The 18,273-nt window shown below is 37.9% G+C and overlaps 1 long non-coding RNA gene across 3 annotated transcripts in view; it reads left to right on the forward strand.

Annotated features, from left to right (window-relative positions):
• Positions 1–243: 243 nt before the first annotated feature.
• The window catches only part of LOC122174867, an 89,193-nt gene continuing 71,163 nt past the window's right edge, over positions 244–18,273 (forward strand). For all 3 annotated transcript variants that reach the window (XR_006177244.1, XR_006177243.1, XR_006177242.1), the window contains exon 1: positions 244–463. This is a non-coding gene — a long non-coding RNA (uncharacterized LOC122174867). The remainder of the gene's footprint in view (positions 464–18,273) is intronic.

Consider the following 18,273-nt stretch of genomic DNA (forward strand, 5'->3'; position numbering starts at 1 on the left):
GCTTGTCAGAATGTTCTCTGAAGCAGGCGTGGAGTATGCTATGAAGTTGGATTTTCTAAAAACAATTGGTTTGTTTGTTTTCCACTCTTTTTTTTTTTTTTTTTTTCTACAGTTGTAGCACAATGAATGGCATTGTAGCCTTTTATTAAGTTCAGAAGAGGCAAATGTTACATTTGCATTAAATTAATTCACAGCTATTCCATTATTTCAAGTTCTAGAAATCTTATTGCTAGTTGTCTCTTTTGAGCCCTGCAGAAACTCTTTCTGGACATCCTTAGAAAGCACTTTGCACCTCTGGAACCAAGCAGTAGTTGGAAGCAAGCTTCTGCCTTGAGGAAAACCTGAAATTTCGGCATGTATTATCAATACATAATTCTTTGTGGCACTGAAATGTAAATATATTATATGATAACTAATGGAGAGAATTCGGTTCTGGCTGCAAAAGGGGAAAGAAGAATTCACAGTAAGTGACTTATTCAATTACATGGCACTCTTTCTCTGCTCAGAGAATATGAGATACGATTTCCTATTGTCTTTTTTATTTTGGAGACTGATTATGACCAGCATGATACTAGTATTTTTTTTTTACCTAATGTTTAAAATCTGACCCATGCTGACTTTATCAGAAAAATCACAAAGTACTATTTATCTCCCTTTCCTTGAACGAATGCTGCCCTTATAACCTAGAGGGCAGCATAACGAAACCATTTGTCTCTCAGGGAAGTGTAAAACCTAAGATATTTTCGATGAATTCTATGCCTTTTCTCTTTGCATCTCAGCCATTTTTATGTGAATATGAGGTGTTTATTCCTCTAAATCACGTTTGGCACCTGCATCATTGGGTACGTCTGGGGAGAGGAGATAGGGTAAAGATTTCTCATCCCCATCACTTCTTTCACATTTCCTCAAAGTGGTTGTATGTGCCTATGTAGTTTTTGCTGTAGTGGCATGATCAGAACTTGTTTAATAACTTCTTTGTCAAGGCTTTGATAAGGAGGTTTGAGAATCTCGTCTCCTAATTTAGGTATTGCCTTTTGTAACATACACTAAGTGCCTATATGGATCATCGCCACACACCAAAGGGAAGTAGTTTCAGCAGTAGCAGATGGAGACATTTTCCTGCCAAGCAGACTTCTGTGCCCCAGGTGATGCAAAAGACTGGCCCTAACATCACCTAACATCAGCATCAGCATTGTTACCTCTTTACAACAAGGCAGATACATTTAGATGAAAGTCAGCTCTAAAAAAAAAAAAAAGAAAGAAAGAAAGAAAGAAAGAAAGAAAAAGAAAAAAAAGAAAAAAAGAAAGAGAATTTAAAGAAGTTCATTTTCTGACTTTGTTTATGATCAGAGGGTGCACATCACAAAAGGGGACATGGTACATATTGTCTGTGTGCAAGGACTTCCACTGAATGCATGAACTGGCACAGTCCTTGCTCTGCTCACAATGTGGTTCTTGTCAATGTCAAGTTCTTTCAGAACTCAGGAAAGCTTTTTCTTTAATTCAGTTTCTAGGCTTGGATTCTGTCCTTGGGATCAGCTTCCTCTGCACTGATCCTTGTCAAAAGTTTCTAATTCTTCCCCATGGAGTAACGTGTGATCAGCACAGTCATCCTGGGACCCACCCTCCCTGTTCTGTCCTGTGTAGAACCTCAATTTATTTATTTCAACCTGCTTTGTACAAATAGCATTCTTTATCATCCATAATGCAAATACTTATGACTAACCACAGTATTTAGGAAAGTTGTTAAGATGCATCATTTATTTTACATGACCACTAACTTTCATTAGTAATCATACAGGATTTTCTAGAATTCCTGTAGCATAGACTCGGCTGCCTTAAGACACTGTGTGTTCTGTGGAGAACAGATTCTTTAACCTTTTTTTCATTCTTCATTATTGGCAAGAACATGTAGAACTGTATACCCCTTACAGGAATCCTTGCTCTCATCACAAGGCAGACTGAAGAAATGCAGAAATTTATATGCTCAGAACTTTACATAGCATTCTAAAAACTGCGAAAGGAAAAGATGTCCACGCTCTATTTTTCGTACTACCGTTAGTGCTTCTATCACATTGTTACTGGTTTTGATGCAAGGAATTAGCTGTGCATTTCAGGCACGTTTTGAAATCAGGAAAAAAAAATTCTTCACGTGCAGTGAATAAACATTTTTTGCATGAATATCCTACACTTCACTTGCTTCAATACAGTAGAGGTTTATTGGCTTACTGCAAGCTACATTTGAATGATTGCTTCATATATTATGATATGCAGCATTACATCCTGTTTCCTTTCTATTTCTATAGCCCAAAGACTTATTGGAATCGGTGTGTCTCAGACTCATAAAATAAACATGACTTCAAAAAAAGATTATTATACAAAAATCCACCAACCTTGAGAAACTGCAGAGGTGGGGGATTTTTGTGCTGGAATTCATTTTAGTTCCCTAACATTATTCCTATGCTTTTTCAGTTTGAAAGTACAATCTGGCAATTTATAATAAAGAGCCATGAAACAGCTTTTCTGCAAGAAATTAAAAAAAAAAAAAAATTAGACTCCCTGAAATCTGGATGTAGGATTGCAAGTGAGAGTAATATACTTCAGAGCTGGTGGTGAAAGGATTCAAATAATAATCTTTGGTATATAAGGACTCCACTACTTAGTCAATAAAAGATGGTTAATCTTCTCCCAAGAGCTCTGCAATATAAACAGAAGATAACCAAAGTAAAATGTTTTACATGATGCTATTGTGTATGATTACTGAGGGAGTCAGGGGCAGACTGAGAAGCAGCGCTCCAATAGGGAAATATTGTCACTGTGAGAGAACTGTCAGACCATCAAGACGGCTGTCTTTCCCCAGCAGCTGGGTACTGATGAATTGGAGGGCAGAGGTAGGGCTTAGATCAGAGCAGTAATCAGAATTAGTAATAAGGCAAAATACTGCTGCAGTACAAAATCTAAGCTCCTCCATCCCTAGGCATTGATATTTGATATTTAAGTATGAACTGTACAGCCAAAGAAAAAGGATGTACTTCTTTTGCAAATATATATAAATGCACATCTTCAGTGTTGCAGTTGGATTTATAGTCTAATACCAACCTGAACCAGTGTTTGAGAATTAGCATACCTAAATACACTCTCTGCACTAAACAACTGCTTTTCTCTTTTTGTTTTTTTTTTCTTTCCTCATCACACATAAATTCAGAAAAATAAAAAGCTCTCTTTTTGTGAAGCACCACACAGCTTTAGAAGAAAATAATCTCTAAGGCTCATTTTCTTTTCTAACCCTAAGAATGAAGTACTGGACTAGTTCTAGTGAAATGGCAAACTAGGGCCATAAGATTAGATGTTTGCTGAGGAGAGCAAAGCTGTCAAGCTCAGAAATAGATAATTGCCTAATATCTTACATTTAAGCTTTTTCAAGTTCTTCTTTAATCGCATAATTAAATCATTAAATGCCTTAAGTTGGAAGGGATATTAAAGATCATGTAGTTCCAATCCTCTGCCATGGGCAGAGTTGCCACTCACCAAAACAGGCTGGCCAGGGCCATCTAACCTTGTCTTGAATGCTTGGAAACTGAAGTAGGAAGATGAGTGTCTTAATGTTTAGACATGCACAGCAGCAGAACTGTAGGAGATTGCATTGTTTTCATAGTATTAAAATTATTTTAACTTTTTGGACATACACAAAATTTGGCAAAACTTTTGTGAGTGACTCTTTTTGATTGAGGGGAAAGATTCAAAAACATGTGTAACTCCATTAGAGACCTCATTCATAATGCTTAAAATGCCACCATTTTAACAACATACTCAAATAAATTGAAAAATTTAATGAAAATCAATGAATCATGTCTCATTAAAGTTGTACTAAAGAGACATCAAAGACTTTCAGTAAAAGATGTTTCGGAGTAGTACCCTAAACCTAAATCCTTTCTCAAAACAGAATTGAGCAACAATTAAGGCATTCAAAAATATTAGGTAAAGGTATGAAATTGTTAATATGAAATCTTTCTTTTTAAAATAAAATTATTCAGGTGTATCTGGTCACTTGTACAAATTAACAAAATTAAAAGAACAAAAAAAAATATTCAACCAGCATATCTGCATACATTCAACTTCTGTCAAGGAGACATCATTTCCTTGCCAAATAAGCTGAACTTGCAGTCTAACTATTCCTCTCAGGGTTGGTATATAATGAAGTGCAAACTCAATTGGGAATTGGTTTTGCTGCTGGAATTCAAACTAGAGCAAGCAGACGCTACAGTGAGATAAGAAATACTCCTGCTATGCTCTACAGCTGCATTGTACGTCTGCAGTGTTCAATGTGTGAAATAGACTTTGGCCTTCCAAGCGTAGGCAATATGCCAACAAAGCTCTTGCATGTATCTTTGTGTCTTTGCTGTTTAAAGACTGTGGTTATATGCTTCATTGAAACAGAGGATCCATGAGAGTATGTAACTGATTACGGGGAGGCTACAGGTAAGGAGCAGCTGGGAGAGTGTGTTGCAGCCATCCAATCTGCATATTCCCTTAGAAAGGGGGGGGGGAGCAGAATAACGGAGTGGAAATTTCAACATACAATGCATTTGGCAAACTTCTGAACTTGGGTCTTATTCTTGTCCATATTGAACTGTTTTATTGCAATGTGTGCAGTTTGGGAAGGTCACACACTTGTTCATACTGCGCTGTAAAGCAAAGTAGCTCACTTTTATAGCTTAGCAAAAAAAAAGCATAATAGGACCTGTAGAAACAAATAAAGCCCTAATGGTTGCTGCATTGAAAGATGGACTATGTTTTTGCTCTTCTTCATGTCTCTGAATGTTAATAATATGATAAAACACTCTATTCTTAATATCTATTTATGCTACTTGATTTGCTGACGATAATAAATTGGGAGGAGCTGTTGAGTTTGTTGAGAGTAGAGAGGCCTTAACAGAGGGATCTAGACAAATTAGAGAGCTGGGCAATCAACAACCACAGAAAGTTTAACAAGAGTGCCAGATTCTGCATCTGGGAAGGGACAAACCTGTCTACACACACAGACTGTGGGATGAAATGTTGGAGAGCAGCTCTGCTGAAAGAGATTTGGGGATTTTGGTGGACAACACAAGAACAAGAGTAAATAGAGTACCCAGCAGATAGGAAGGCCATCGATCTCCTGGGATGCATCAAGCTTGATGTGGTTGAGGGAAGTGGTTGTCCTGCTCTACACTGCAGTAGTGCAGCCTCAACTGGAGTGCTGTGTGCAGTTCTGGGCTCTGTAGTACAAAAGGGGCATAAAACTATTAAAGAGTGTCTGAAGGAGGACGACAAAGATGATCAAGAGTCTGGAAGGCAGGGTATATGGGGCCCCTTGGTGTGCTCAGCCCAGAGCAAAGCAGGATAAGGGGAGGCATAATTTGAATAGTTGCTTTTAAGTTGCTGATTATAACGCTCTGGCTGCCAGTAAAAAATAAATAGATAAATAAATTGAATTGACAGGAAAAGTTAAACATGTAAAGTTATTTGGGAACATAACGGTATTAAACAGATATAAACTTAGTTCAATAGTTTACCGATAAGACAGCAGCAGTACCCTTTGAACTCTGATATATTAGTATCAAAATTTGAGGTCTTTGGGAAAATATTATCTAAAATAACAAAATGCACCAAAATAATTTCCTGCTGCGACTATAAAAAGCTATTTTTTCCAGTTCTCTAATGCAATCTTACCACTCTTTAATTTTAATTTCACAGAATCACAGAATCACAGACTCTTTCCAAGAGATCCCTGTCTTTTTTGTACTGGGGAGCCCAGAACTGGACGCAGTACTCCAGATGAGGTCTTACCAGGGCAGAGTAGAGGGGGAGGATCACCTCCCTCGACCTGCTGGCCACGCTCTTTTTAATGCACCCCAGGATGCCATTGGCCTTTTTGGCCACAAGGGCACACTGCTGGCTCATGGCCAACCTGTCATCCACCAGGACACCCAGGTCCCTTTCCGCAGAGCTCCCCTCCAGCAGCTCATCCCCCAACCTGTACTGGTGCATGGAATTATTCCTCCCCAGATGCAAGACTCTACACTTGCTTTTGTTAAACCTCATCCGGTTTTTTTCTGCCCAGCTCTCCAGCCTATCCAGGTCTTGCTGAATGGCAACACAGCCTTCAGGCGTGTCAGCCAATCCTCCCAACTTCGTATCATCGGCAAACTTGCTGAGGGTGGCCATTATCCCCTCATCAAGGTCATTGATGAAGATGTTGAACAAGACTGGACCCAGCACAGACCCCTGAGGAACACCGCTAGTTACAGGCCTCCAACCGGACTCTGCACCACCAACAACAACCCTCTGTGCTCTGCCAGTCAGCCAGTTCTCAACCCACCTCATTGTCCACTCATCTATCCCACACTTCCTCAGCTTTGTTATAAGGACGTCATGGGGGACAGTATCAAATGCCTTGCTGAAATCAAGGTAGACTACATCCACTGCTCTCCCCCCATCCACCCAGCCAGAGACAACATCATAGAAGGCTACCAGGTTGGTCAACCATGACCTCCCCCTTGTGAACCCGTGCTGACTACTCCTGATAACCTCCTCTTCTTCCAGTTGTCTGGAGATGACATCCAGCATAAGCTGTTCCATCACCTTTCCAGGGACAGAGGTGAGGCTGACTGGCCTATAATTGCCTGGGTCTTCCTTCTTGCCTTTTTTGAAGACCGGGGTGACGTTGGCTATCTTCCAGTCTTCAGGCACCTTCCCCGTCTTCCAAGACTTCTCAAAGATGACCGAAAGCGGTTCAGCAATCACCTCTGCCAGCTCCTTCAGCACCCGTGGATGAATCCCATCGGGTCCCATGGATTTCTGAACATTGATGTTGCCTAGGCGCTCCCGGACCACCTCTTCCCTGACAGAAGGGGGGTCTTCCATTCCCCAGATCCTCTCACTAATCTCCAGGGTCTCAGATTCCCGAGGGGGAGCTTTTTCACTGAAGACAGAAGCAAAGAAGGCATTCAGTATCTCCGCCTTCTCAGCATCCCCCGTTACCAGAACACCCCCGTCACTTAGCAGGGGAGCCACATTCTCCCTAGTCTTCCTTTTACTGTTAATGTACTTGAAAAAACCTTTTTTATTATCCTTTATCCCCTTTGCCAGATTTAATTCCAGGCGGGCTTTAGCCTTCCTTGTCGCATCCCTGCAGACCCTGACAACATTCCTGTATTCTTCCCAAGTAGTCAGACCCTTTTTCCACATTTCATGGGCCTTCTTCTTTCCTTTGAGTTTGTGCACGAGCTCCTTGCTCATCCACACAGGTCTCCTGCCACCCTTTCCCGATTTCTTCCTCACAGGGACGCACCGATCCTGAGCTTGGAAGAAGAGCTGCTTAAATGCTGACCAGCTCTCACAGGCCCCCTTGCCTTCCAACACCCTAATTTAATAATTAATAATTTAATGCTTAATATTTTTAAAACTTACTGTTTCTGGTAAAAATTTGGAATAGATAATGAGAGAAGTTCTTATGAAAAGGAACTGACATATCTAACACAGGTATGGGATGGGTTAAGTGATAGTTAATAAGCTTAATGATAAAGGTTTAAATGATACATCAGGAGAAGAAAAGGCATGAGAAGAGCAAAAAAAAGGGAAAACTATTAAATAGAAGATGGAAAAAAAGGAGGGGAAAAAGGGCTACAGAAGGGTGTTAGGGAAATCTTTAAAAAGTAGAATTCATAGCTTTATGATGGAAAAAAAAAGAAAAAAGATGTGAGGCCTTAATCTTAATATTCTGTTGAAAGCAATTTAAAACTGTAACTCATTTCTAGGAAAAAGTGCATGACTATTATTAAGAATCAAGAGTTTTCAGGAGCCCTTGGGAAGATACTGCAATAAAACAAATAAACTAAATCTGTCATGAAGTGGAGAATATCTTCAACTAAAAAGTGATCTAACTGGAAAAAAAAAAAAAAAAAAAAGGAAAAAATCCTAAAGGATATATTAAGATATATAATCATTGCAAAATAATATTGAGCTGTAGGAGAGAACACTGGATTATACATTCTGCAATAGATAATATTTTTCCATAAGTTTATCTTTGCCCTGTATCTGAGAAGAGAGCAAGGTAGAGTCATTTAGCTGGAGGAGAAAAGGCCTTTGAATTAATCAAATCCACCTGATATATGTGCCTAACTTGTGGCTAGGCCTGATATGTTTTAAAGACTTCCAAAAGCATTTGCTTAATTTATCCATATTTATCCAATTTATCCAAACACTTCTAAAATCCTTCAGTCATAAATCTTTAATGGCCACCCTTAAGCATCTAAATTAGACGTAAAGTTTTCTTTCTGGAAGCTTTAGGTTTATCCATGCCTTTTTACCAAATGTGTAGGAAACATGGTAAAATACTTCTGAAAAAATTCTCTGTGGAGCATTTGAAACTTATGTAGAGATTAAACAGAGTGGGATTTCACTTCAGATTACTGCAGAATGATGTACAGAATTCTGATGTTATCAGGACTTTTAACCCCAGTGGTAGAACAGGCAGGTTCTTTCAGTACACACAGTTGGTGCTTTTACTGTAGAATTTTATTTTATTTATTTTTTTTTTTCCTGAAGCAAAGAGTAGTTCTAAGAATCAACATGCAATCTGAAAGCAAATAAGCAAGTAAATAGCAAGCCGGGTAGGTGGCTTCATATAGATACTCTGACCATGTAGCCAGTAGTGCATTTTTTTCCTCAATATCTTGCATTTTGCAATGTATATTTAAAAATATATGTATTCAATGAAGGTAGTTTTATCAAAGAAGTTGGTCTGCAAAAATAGGTTAGATCCTTGATGAGTTCACCTTGTCAAGCTTCTAAGCAGAATTTTTACTAGTATCAGGAGGAAGAAGTGGGTTTCTTTTTGCCAATGGCTTCTTTTCATTGTGGTCTTAAAATTTGCCCAGTGAAAATAGATGAGAAAAAAAATGCATCATATTCCTTAAAATTCCTTAAGCTATTAAGTAACCATCAGAAAATCAGTAGGCTGCTGATTACATTATCAAACTTGTAACGTGCACATTAATTGTATTTAAAAAGAAGATCTATTAACTGACGAATTATAACCATTTTACTTCAAACCAATAAAAACAACTATAACTTAGAACCCCTGTTGAGTTTCTGCCCTGTAACACATAGCGATACCATAATTAGCTTTAGTGAAATAAAGTAATATACTCTCTCAAAAATGTCAATATTTTTAGTAGAAATTATACCAAGCAGTGCATGGAGAAGCTAAAATACAATGCTTAGACTTCCTTGTGATACATCATGCATTATCCATATGGCAATGCAGAAGCTATATTAGTGGTTCCAAACAAGGTTAAGCTGATTATTGTAGACACATTAGATTTCTTTCTGCACGTCATGCCACATCAATTGCTTGGATGTTAAAAAATTACAGTGGTATTCTCTAGCTGGATTAGGAGTTCTTGGTCTGCCATTCTCACAAGGGTACACCTTACATTTTTAGTTAGACCATTTCAGTATCAGGATGCCCTAAATTAGTGAGATGGAGAATGAAGGATGAAATTAAAAACTTACTTAAAATTATGGATTGTTACAAACAGAGGTTAAATAAATAAATAAATATAACTGTCTTGATATTTTAAGAAGGCAAAGCATAAACAAATAGCCATACAAACCAGATCAGAGGAGCAGAGAAGGAGGGCTTTTTGAGCAAGGATCTTGAAAAAAACATTGGAGAAACTTTGAAAAAATAGCAGATCTTTGTGGACTTCGCAAACTGCAAGCAGTAGGATCATTTTGAGTCTATTTTGGTGTAGAATTCCTATCACCTTGAAACTCCAAAAACTGAACAGAATGGCTCTCTGTGCTGAAACATAGATGTCCTCAGTTTTTTTCTCTATGAAAATGCATTTGTGTGAAGACCCTCAAAGTTTGTAATCTCAGAAAACAAATGAACTTTTATTGCAGCAGCTTAGAATTTTTTTAAATGTATTTTATGCAATCTAAGTTGAAAATTTTAAGATGAGGCAGATGCCATTTTGTTCATTTTCCTTTAAAGAAAAGCCCTAAAATAAAATATATTGCTTAAGCAGCAGGCACCTTTTCCTTATCAAGTTGCTGCTCATGCCTCGAGAAGGATGTGTATAGTCTGAGCATTTTTATTATACTAAGAAAAAATATTTCGGAACAGTGCCAGAGTCTCCAGCAGCTGTGAGTCAAAACTAAACATCACATGTTTGGGATTGCCATAGAAACTAACTTGAATGCATCAGATACATTAGGAAATAGTTGAAATTCCTTGTCCACTCTTCAGCTTACCTTTCACCTGACATGTCAGCTGTGGCCTCTTTCTTTGACAAAAGCTTGTAAAAGAATCTTATGTCTATAATTCTTCTGCTTGTATGTATTTAATGTTCCATCTGTATTATTGGAAATATATCAAGAAAAAAAAAGAAGAGATGTGGATGTCTGACAAGAAGGAGGTACAGAAATTAATACGAACTCTCAACTTTATTTCAGAATTGGGTTAGGTTCCTAAGTTTGAAGAAGGAAATATATCAAATGTAAGAAATTGATGACTTCCAAGAGACATTCTAACAAAAGAACAACTGAAAATAACCAGTCTACCTTCAGAAAAAAATTTGGAAAAGCAAAAAAACCATATTAGCTACCTAATAACCACTTTCTTGCAGGGTGGCCATATAAGCATGTTGGGAAAATGTGATTTGAATTACAATGGACTCTATGGGCATCTATAGGCCTTGATATCCCTTATCAGCCATGCCTGGGGCCTCTCCTGTAACACTGCCCATGTGTCAGGATCTCATTTCTGTCCTATTGGCACCACTACATTCTGTGCCAACAATGCCACAGTGGGTCTCCATCTCTGTCCCCATCTCTTTTTGCTTCTGACCCAGACCAGGGGCTCCCTGACCCTAGTTTATCACTTACCATGCTGATGGTTGTTGAAGGACCCCAATGTTGAAGACAGTGAAATATTTAAAGATTGCTTACAAACAGGAGGGAAACCAACTTTTTACATGGGTAGATAGCGATAAGAAAAGGGGGAACAGTTTTAAACTGTTTTAAACTAAAAGGGAAGATGTAGATTAGAAGTCAGGGGTGAATTTTTCACCGAAAGGGTAGTGAGGTGCTGGAACAAGCTGCTCAGAGAAGCTGTGGATGCCCCATCCCTGGAGCTGTTCATGTTCATCCCAGCTTGGATGGGGCCTTGGGCAATTTGAGCTGGTGGGTGGCAAGTCTGTCCATGGCAGGAGTTTGGAACCAGATGACCTTTGAAGCCCCTTCCAACACAAGCCATTCTATGAGTCTGATTATCAGTCCTGTGGGACTGTGCCCAGTGGATGAGATGTTTTGTCACTCTGGGTCTTGCCTTGGGGGAGTTTCTGACCCATACTGCTTGTGGACAGGCTCTGTCACAGTGCAGTGAACACCAGGTTGGATTACTGTGTTCACAAAGCAATTACAACTACCTCAGTTTAAAAAAAAAAAAAAAAAAAAAAAAAAAAAAAGGAAGATTGTGTTTAATGCTGAGGGAACTGGCTGATGGAATAAAAAATATGGTTATTATGAATTTACAGGTGGTAGTGAGGTGGGAAGGACAACATGTTTGTTGGAGAAAATCATCAGAATTGAAATGGATCATGACTACATTTAAAATAACAATTAAAAAAATGATACAACCCTCTAGAGAGAAGAAAGAAAGGAGCAGTGTTTAACCAACCAACTGAAGAAAAGAATGAGTAACATCAGTTCCTTAAAAAAGAACGTAGCCATAGGCTAGAAGAGATCTGCACTGAACCTCAAGCTAGGTATAAATAACAGCATTATGAAGAAGGCAGTCATCATGCAGGAGTACAGCTGGCAAGGCATGGGAATGGACTCCTGTTTCATTTGGCAAAGAAGATCTGACCTGGAGTTCAGTGCTCAGGTATAGATACAGCCTGGTGGGAAGTGAGCAGTCTAAAGGAAAGCAATTCAAATGACCAGAATTATAGAAAACATGATTTATGAAGAATGGTTCAAAGAATTGAAACTTCTTTCCCCTTAGAAGTCTTATGGTAGGCATGATAAGAAATTCTTCAAGTATGAAAGGTAATTGTGAGAAGTGGAGAAAGTGTGTTCCACATCCATGGAATAAGCTGTGGCTAGAAAAAAAACAAAGTTAAACTTTGGAAAGTTTAGGAAAACAGATCATTGAGTACTTTGTATTGAGACTCCCCATCACAGAGGAAAATGCTAGAGAGCCATCTGTCAGCAATGATAACGTGCATAGTTAATCTTGTCTTAAGGGATGGACTGTCTCTTGGAGGCCCTCCCAGCATTTTTTTAATGTAGCTATTGCCAAATCCCAGTAGATCTTTAATGGGAACATTGGCTCATACTGAAATATCTGTAGAAGAAGCACACAGCATCTAAAAATATGGTCTATTGAAGTTTGAGATAAAAAGAGTAGGACTGTCTGTGCCTAGCTTTTGGTGCTGCTATGTTTTCAGAAAAAAGACACCATTTATTGGTTTATGGTGATCACTTCTAATAAATCACCAGCGCAAGTTTTTTTTTGAGAAATAGAAATTCAAGGACATTCGAAGGATAAAGACTGACAAGTACCATGTTTGTATTGCTAAAGAACATCATGATAGAATTCATCTCGAGGTAAGTTTCAAAGACAATTTCAATGAAATATTGTGAAATCCAAAGCTGAACGGTTCATAGCTACTCTGTGCTGGATGCAGCATTTCAGGAATGCCATTCTTGAACAGTAGAAAAGAATGAAAGATTCATGGAAGAAAGAAATGTTAAGGAATGCATTAAAGTTTAAAGAGGGTAAACTCACAGGGAAGTTGAGTGGTAACATCTACCCTCTTGAAAGGGCTCATCTCTGAGAACTCTCACTTTTCACCTGAAGATGTCTAAGGATGGATTGATTCTTCTACTCTTCTGGCCTCAAGAGGAATTATTATGCAAAATTATGCAAATAAAATCAGTTGTTGTTTTTTTTTTAGGCAATATAGAACTGGTACTGTGTTTGGCATATATTTGTGATATACATTCTACATACTAGAACTGTACCCTGTCCTAGTTAATCTTAACCTGAGAAGGCCAGTATGAGTCCAATACCAATTTTACATTTTGTGGATCAATTTCAAACAAATTTGACATAGTGCATTGGTTTCAGAGAGAAAAGCAGTGTGTTCAGATTTTGCAATAGTGAAGACTTAGGTAAATCCCAGGAAACTTTGGTGCCACACTGAAGGGACAAGTTGACAGGTTGTTTGTTAATCAATTTTGAACAATCCACATGGATTTCAATATCAAAATCCATTCCATTGTTTACAAACTTGTTTATCCATTTAGAATCCAGTTCTTTCAAGGCTTCTAGCTCTCTGAAGATACATGGCATTATACTCAGTTGTTTTAATTGCTTGTTTTTCATTATTTTGCGTTATGTATCTAAGACTCAGAGACAGCATTGAAGGTATTAGTTTCCTGAGTAAGTGTGGTCAAAATAGCAGTGCACAAGTTAGAATGGTACTTCATAAATAATGGTTGCATAAACATCAAAGATGAGCATCCATATACGGGGGTCAATGCAGCTGAAGCAGAAATGCTTTAAAGAAATGGACAGGAGAATGGAAAGAAATTATACATCGTGTCAACAGTTAGACTAAATGACAGAGCCTATAAATTTTCAGTCATAGTCTTGTGCAGAAAGAAAAAAAAAAAGACAAAAACAACAGCCTATGTGTATGTTAAATCTCAGTGGGATCAGCAAGGCAGGCACAAAGCCAAAGGCAGGCATAAGAATGTTTGGATATGTACATCTAATCTGGACAGGTTGTGGCTCCAGATGGCCAAAAAACAAATCACATCCAGTTTGAAAATTTTAAATGTTTAATTTTATTAAAAAGTCCTAACGGAGCCTGCTTGAGCAGGAAATGGCACGAGCACTGCTATGCAGAGCTCCAGGTGGAAAAGAGTGCATTGTTGTCATTTTTATTTTGAGCAATGTCCTCCTGGTGTGGAACAGCCGTGCGGTCCCCAGGCATCCTGAAAGGTGGCACTCCAACAGGATGTCTGCAAACCCGGCTGCTGCATCCCATAAGGGGCTGCTTTAACCAGCTCTGCACAGACGGCTGGGAAAGTGCTAGCTCCCATGTTGGTCACCAGCACTCAGAGTGCCAGCTTGAAGGCCAGTCTGTCAGAATTTAAAACTGCCTTCATAAAAGGTATGAACTTTATACATGAGAGGAGAAGACAGCCTGCAAGGGATTCGGGAGGGATGCTTTCCAAAATGATGTTAGGCATTTAAAAAAAAAGGATTTATTACTAATATAGAACTGCAGTTTTAAAGTGTGTGCTATAAAAACATCTCAAATAAAGAGAACTTTTTAAAAACAGCTTTCTTCCATTCACAAGGGCAACCAGCAAGAGTACGAGATATTTAAATTTGCACCATGATTTCCCAGGGATTTTCTAAGGGGAGTAAGATATCGATAAAGGCTTACTTGAATGTTTATTTTCTATTCCTTTTTTTTTCCTGCAATTTCTAAATATTTTTTTCTTCCTTCTAACTAAGAACTAATATATTGCAGCTTAATAGCTTAATAGCTGTCCGCAATTAAATGAGAAAGTATCTTACTGTAAAAAAAATCATCTGTAACCTATGATGGGATCCCATGATGGGATCTTCATCCCATCACCCATTATTTTCAGAAGCAGGTTTGACAGCTTCTCTTCAGGGCCTTGCTGGCAGTATGTTAGATCTGGCACCTCTGTGCATTGCTCCTTGGACATCACCAGCATGGAGGATGCATTTAAACAGAGCAGGGCAAATAAAGGGTAAGAGCTCAGACGGTTAAACCTCACCAACTGGCTATGGTTGCTGATGAGATTTCTAGAATTATCTTTAATTAGTAGTAGCACTTCTATCATCAGGAAGAGGAGAATGATATGAGATTTGAAGCCCTTAGCCCCAGATGTGTTGCACAGCTGGAAGGTGAAATACAAAATGCCTTTTCAAAAGCCATTTGCTACTTGGGAAGCGTTTTGTGTTCTCCCTCCATAGAAGATGAACACCAGATGCCATAGAAAACAACTCAGGAAAGTTTTGAGGCTACAGAAAATACATGTATGTGAGAGTTTAGTTTTCTTGCAGAGATTTGGTTTAGTGATTTAACCGGTTTGCAACATGAGCAGAAATAGATGGCATAAGCCTAAGAAGGAATGTTGCTCTCACATACTAGCACAGAACCTCTGTGTTTTCTTGGGACATAACATTAGAAACCTCTTTTTATCTAAGTTACCACCAGTGGTAGCTCATTAAATAAAGCCAAACTACCAACACAAGTCAGTACTCAGTATCAACAGATATCAATAGTATCAATATTAATATATCAATATCAATAGATATATCTATTATAATATATCTCTATAATGTATCAGTATCAATAGATACAAAACCCACTAGTTCTCCTTGGCAAGGGGGTCAGCCATTCAGTCGTTCAGTCACGTATTGGCTGAATGGATGCGAAACAGAGATGGTGATTTCTCCAAATCACCTTAGTTACATAACAAAACCCTCTTCCTTTATACCATTTTGGAACAAGCTAATATCTAAATTAGCTTGTAGAACCACTACACTGAAGATCACTGTTTATACTAGAAATGCCTCAGAAGTTGTGGTTTTCTTTTAAGTTATGAATACCACGGATTGCAATACAAAGTGGAATAACACTGAACAATAAATGAAATTAGGGAACAGTCAGCATCGATCAGTTCACGTCTGTTGCCAAGGGCAATCTTGATTTGTCTCATTTTAAATTCTATTGAACAAATTAAAGTGTAATTTCCTTGCCATGAACAGTGGCTGATCTAAAGAAGCTTCAAGAGGTAAGGAGTGCTAATGGATCTTCAAATTGGATCCCAGCCATGGCAATAAGCCTGGAACTGAGCATCATCCTTAATGGATGGCCTATATGTACAGAGAGAAGAAAAAGCATATTTCTTGTAGGCACTTCTATATCCTGTAATTACCGTATCAACAATTTTTGTCCTTAGAACATCTCTGCTTTCTCTCAAAACATTTTTTTACATTATTTTATGCCACCAGGATTATTTTATTTGCCTCAGCTTCTCCTCTTTCCCTACACTCAGTCTTTGTTGTTTTATTTTTGAAGGTATCTGAAACGCATTGTAAGTAGTTCAGGAATCATTTGTGCTAATTTATATAGTAGCAATAAGAGCTATGATGTTTGTGTGACCACCTGAGTATTTCTTCAGGCACACACGCAAGCATACGTACACACAAACATATACTTGCCTGCTAAACTACTTTACTGTAGTTGGTTTTCCCTTTGGTGAAGGAAAACAAACAACAACAACAACAACAAAAAAAAAAAAAAAAAAAGAAAAAGGGAGGAAAGACACTGTTATCTAGCACTGCTAGGTGCTACTACTACAGGATCAAAACCAGGGCGCAGTTCATTTTTCTAATTTATTTATTTATTTTTAATTCAAAAGTACTTTTAAGTGGATAGATGTATGTGTTTCAAACAGATGTTCTCAATTTTGTATAATCAATTCAGTTGGACTGGTTTGTCAGACTGAAAACAATTTTTCTTTCACTAGCAACAAAGTGCCTTTAAAACACACAGGTAGAGGTTAAATTCTTCATAAATGCTTCAGAACAAAGCAACATAGGTATAACTGAATTTCTTCAAAGGAATTAATCAACAGGAAGCTCTTCTTCAGTTTTTTAACAAACTTGAATTAGTAGCACTTTTTCACTATATCACCGTGAATGTCTTTCCTACTAGAAAAGTTAGAGCAATTTTCTTCTGCTTTGGGGGTTCTTCTTTTGCTTGTTTGATTCCTTTGTAAATGCCAAATGCCTTTCCAGATTCCTTCATAGAAGAAAAAGCTTAGAAAAGACAGAAGTTTCAGCTCCAGTAGAATCTGAATGGAATTATGTGATATCCTGGATACACAAACCCACCTGTCGAGTGCAAACATTGGGAGGACAAACAACAGATATGAGGAAAGTTATTTAAAAAGTTAATTCACATAAATCCCCATCACCAGTGTGTATCAGAGAAGAGGAAGCTGAAAGAAAAAAAAAAAAAAAGGAGGAGAAATAATTCACAAATCTGAGAGACAATGAAAGCTGAAGCCTGAGGAAAGAAACAGTGACAGGATACAGGAATGGCTTTGATGCCAGCTATTATGCAGCACAATGATTAACTTTGATTTTTCATTGTATTGCAGCATTTCCCTGGTCTTACTGCAGAATTTGCTCAAGCCTCAATATATCTGCTGTGTACTGAGGAGAGCTGGTCATGTTATTAAACAAGCAGGATTCATAATTCTCATTGCAAAGTTATTTTTTGACTTCTCCAAAAAAGATATAATTTGTGAATACATTTTGCTGTCATGACATATTACAAATGTCACATATAAAATACTATGGACCTAATATTCCTTCACCAGTAGTAAATGGTAAGTGCCATCAGTTTTCAGGTTGATTTATACATGAGAAGCTGATCAGTATTCTTTTTCATTAACTCACAGTAGCTGTCCTTGAGTCTTCAGAGGTATCCTATGTTTAAATGGACTTTGAGATTATTTCTGAGCAGAAAGAAAAAGCCTCCAAATGAATCTTTGTTTATCTAAAAGTAAGAACTCCTTATCTGTTTGCACTGCTGATCAAAATTATTCCTATTCTATCCCTTTATTTTCTAAAATTTTCTTCTTTATTGGTTATTGTCTACAGTAAGTACTCCATAAGCATGGAGTAGGACTTTCTTCCCTGCTGCTTCAACTTCCAATTGTCCGAGAAGCCTAGCACACTTTCTTTTCAGCAGAAGAAGCCAAAATTATGCAAGATGAATTGTGACGTAGAAAAACCTCCACATACCTAATGTGGGATAATGATTTGCTGCTGAAAGCAAATATTTGATAGACAGAGGAGCAGAAAATCCCTGAAACAGAGCAACAGAGATTTGCATGGGACGTACTCCTCAAGGACATGGAAATTGCAGTGGAAAAAATATGAAATGACAATATGATAATGTACAGTCTATTCATTTGTTGTGCATTGAGATTTATATTCCTGATTTTCATCCTGTGGCAACTGATCTCTAGTTGTTCAAATAGCTCCTGAATTTACTTAGAAAATTTTGTCCTGTCTAGACAGGTTAAATATTGAGATTTTAAGAAAATCTTGAACAAGATGAGAATTCAGATTTTAATATGAAAAAGACTTCAACT

Source organism: Lagopus leucura, unplaced genomic scaffold (genome assembly GCF_019238085.1).
Source record: "Lagopus leucura isolate 7727_CA_CO unplaced genomic scaffold, USGS_WTPT01 Super-Scaffold_73, whole genome shotgun sequence".
NCBI lineage: Eukaryota > Metazoa > Chordata > Aves > Galliformes > Phasianidae > Lagopus > Lagopus leucura.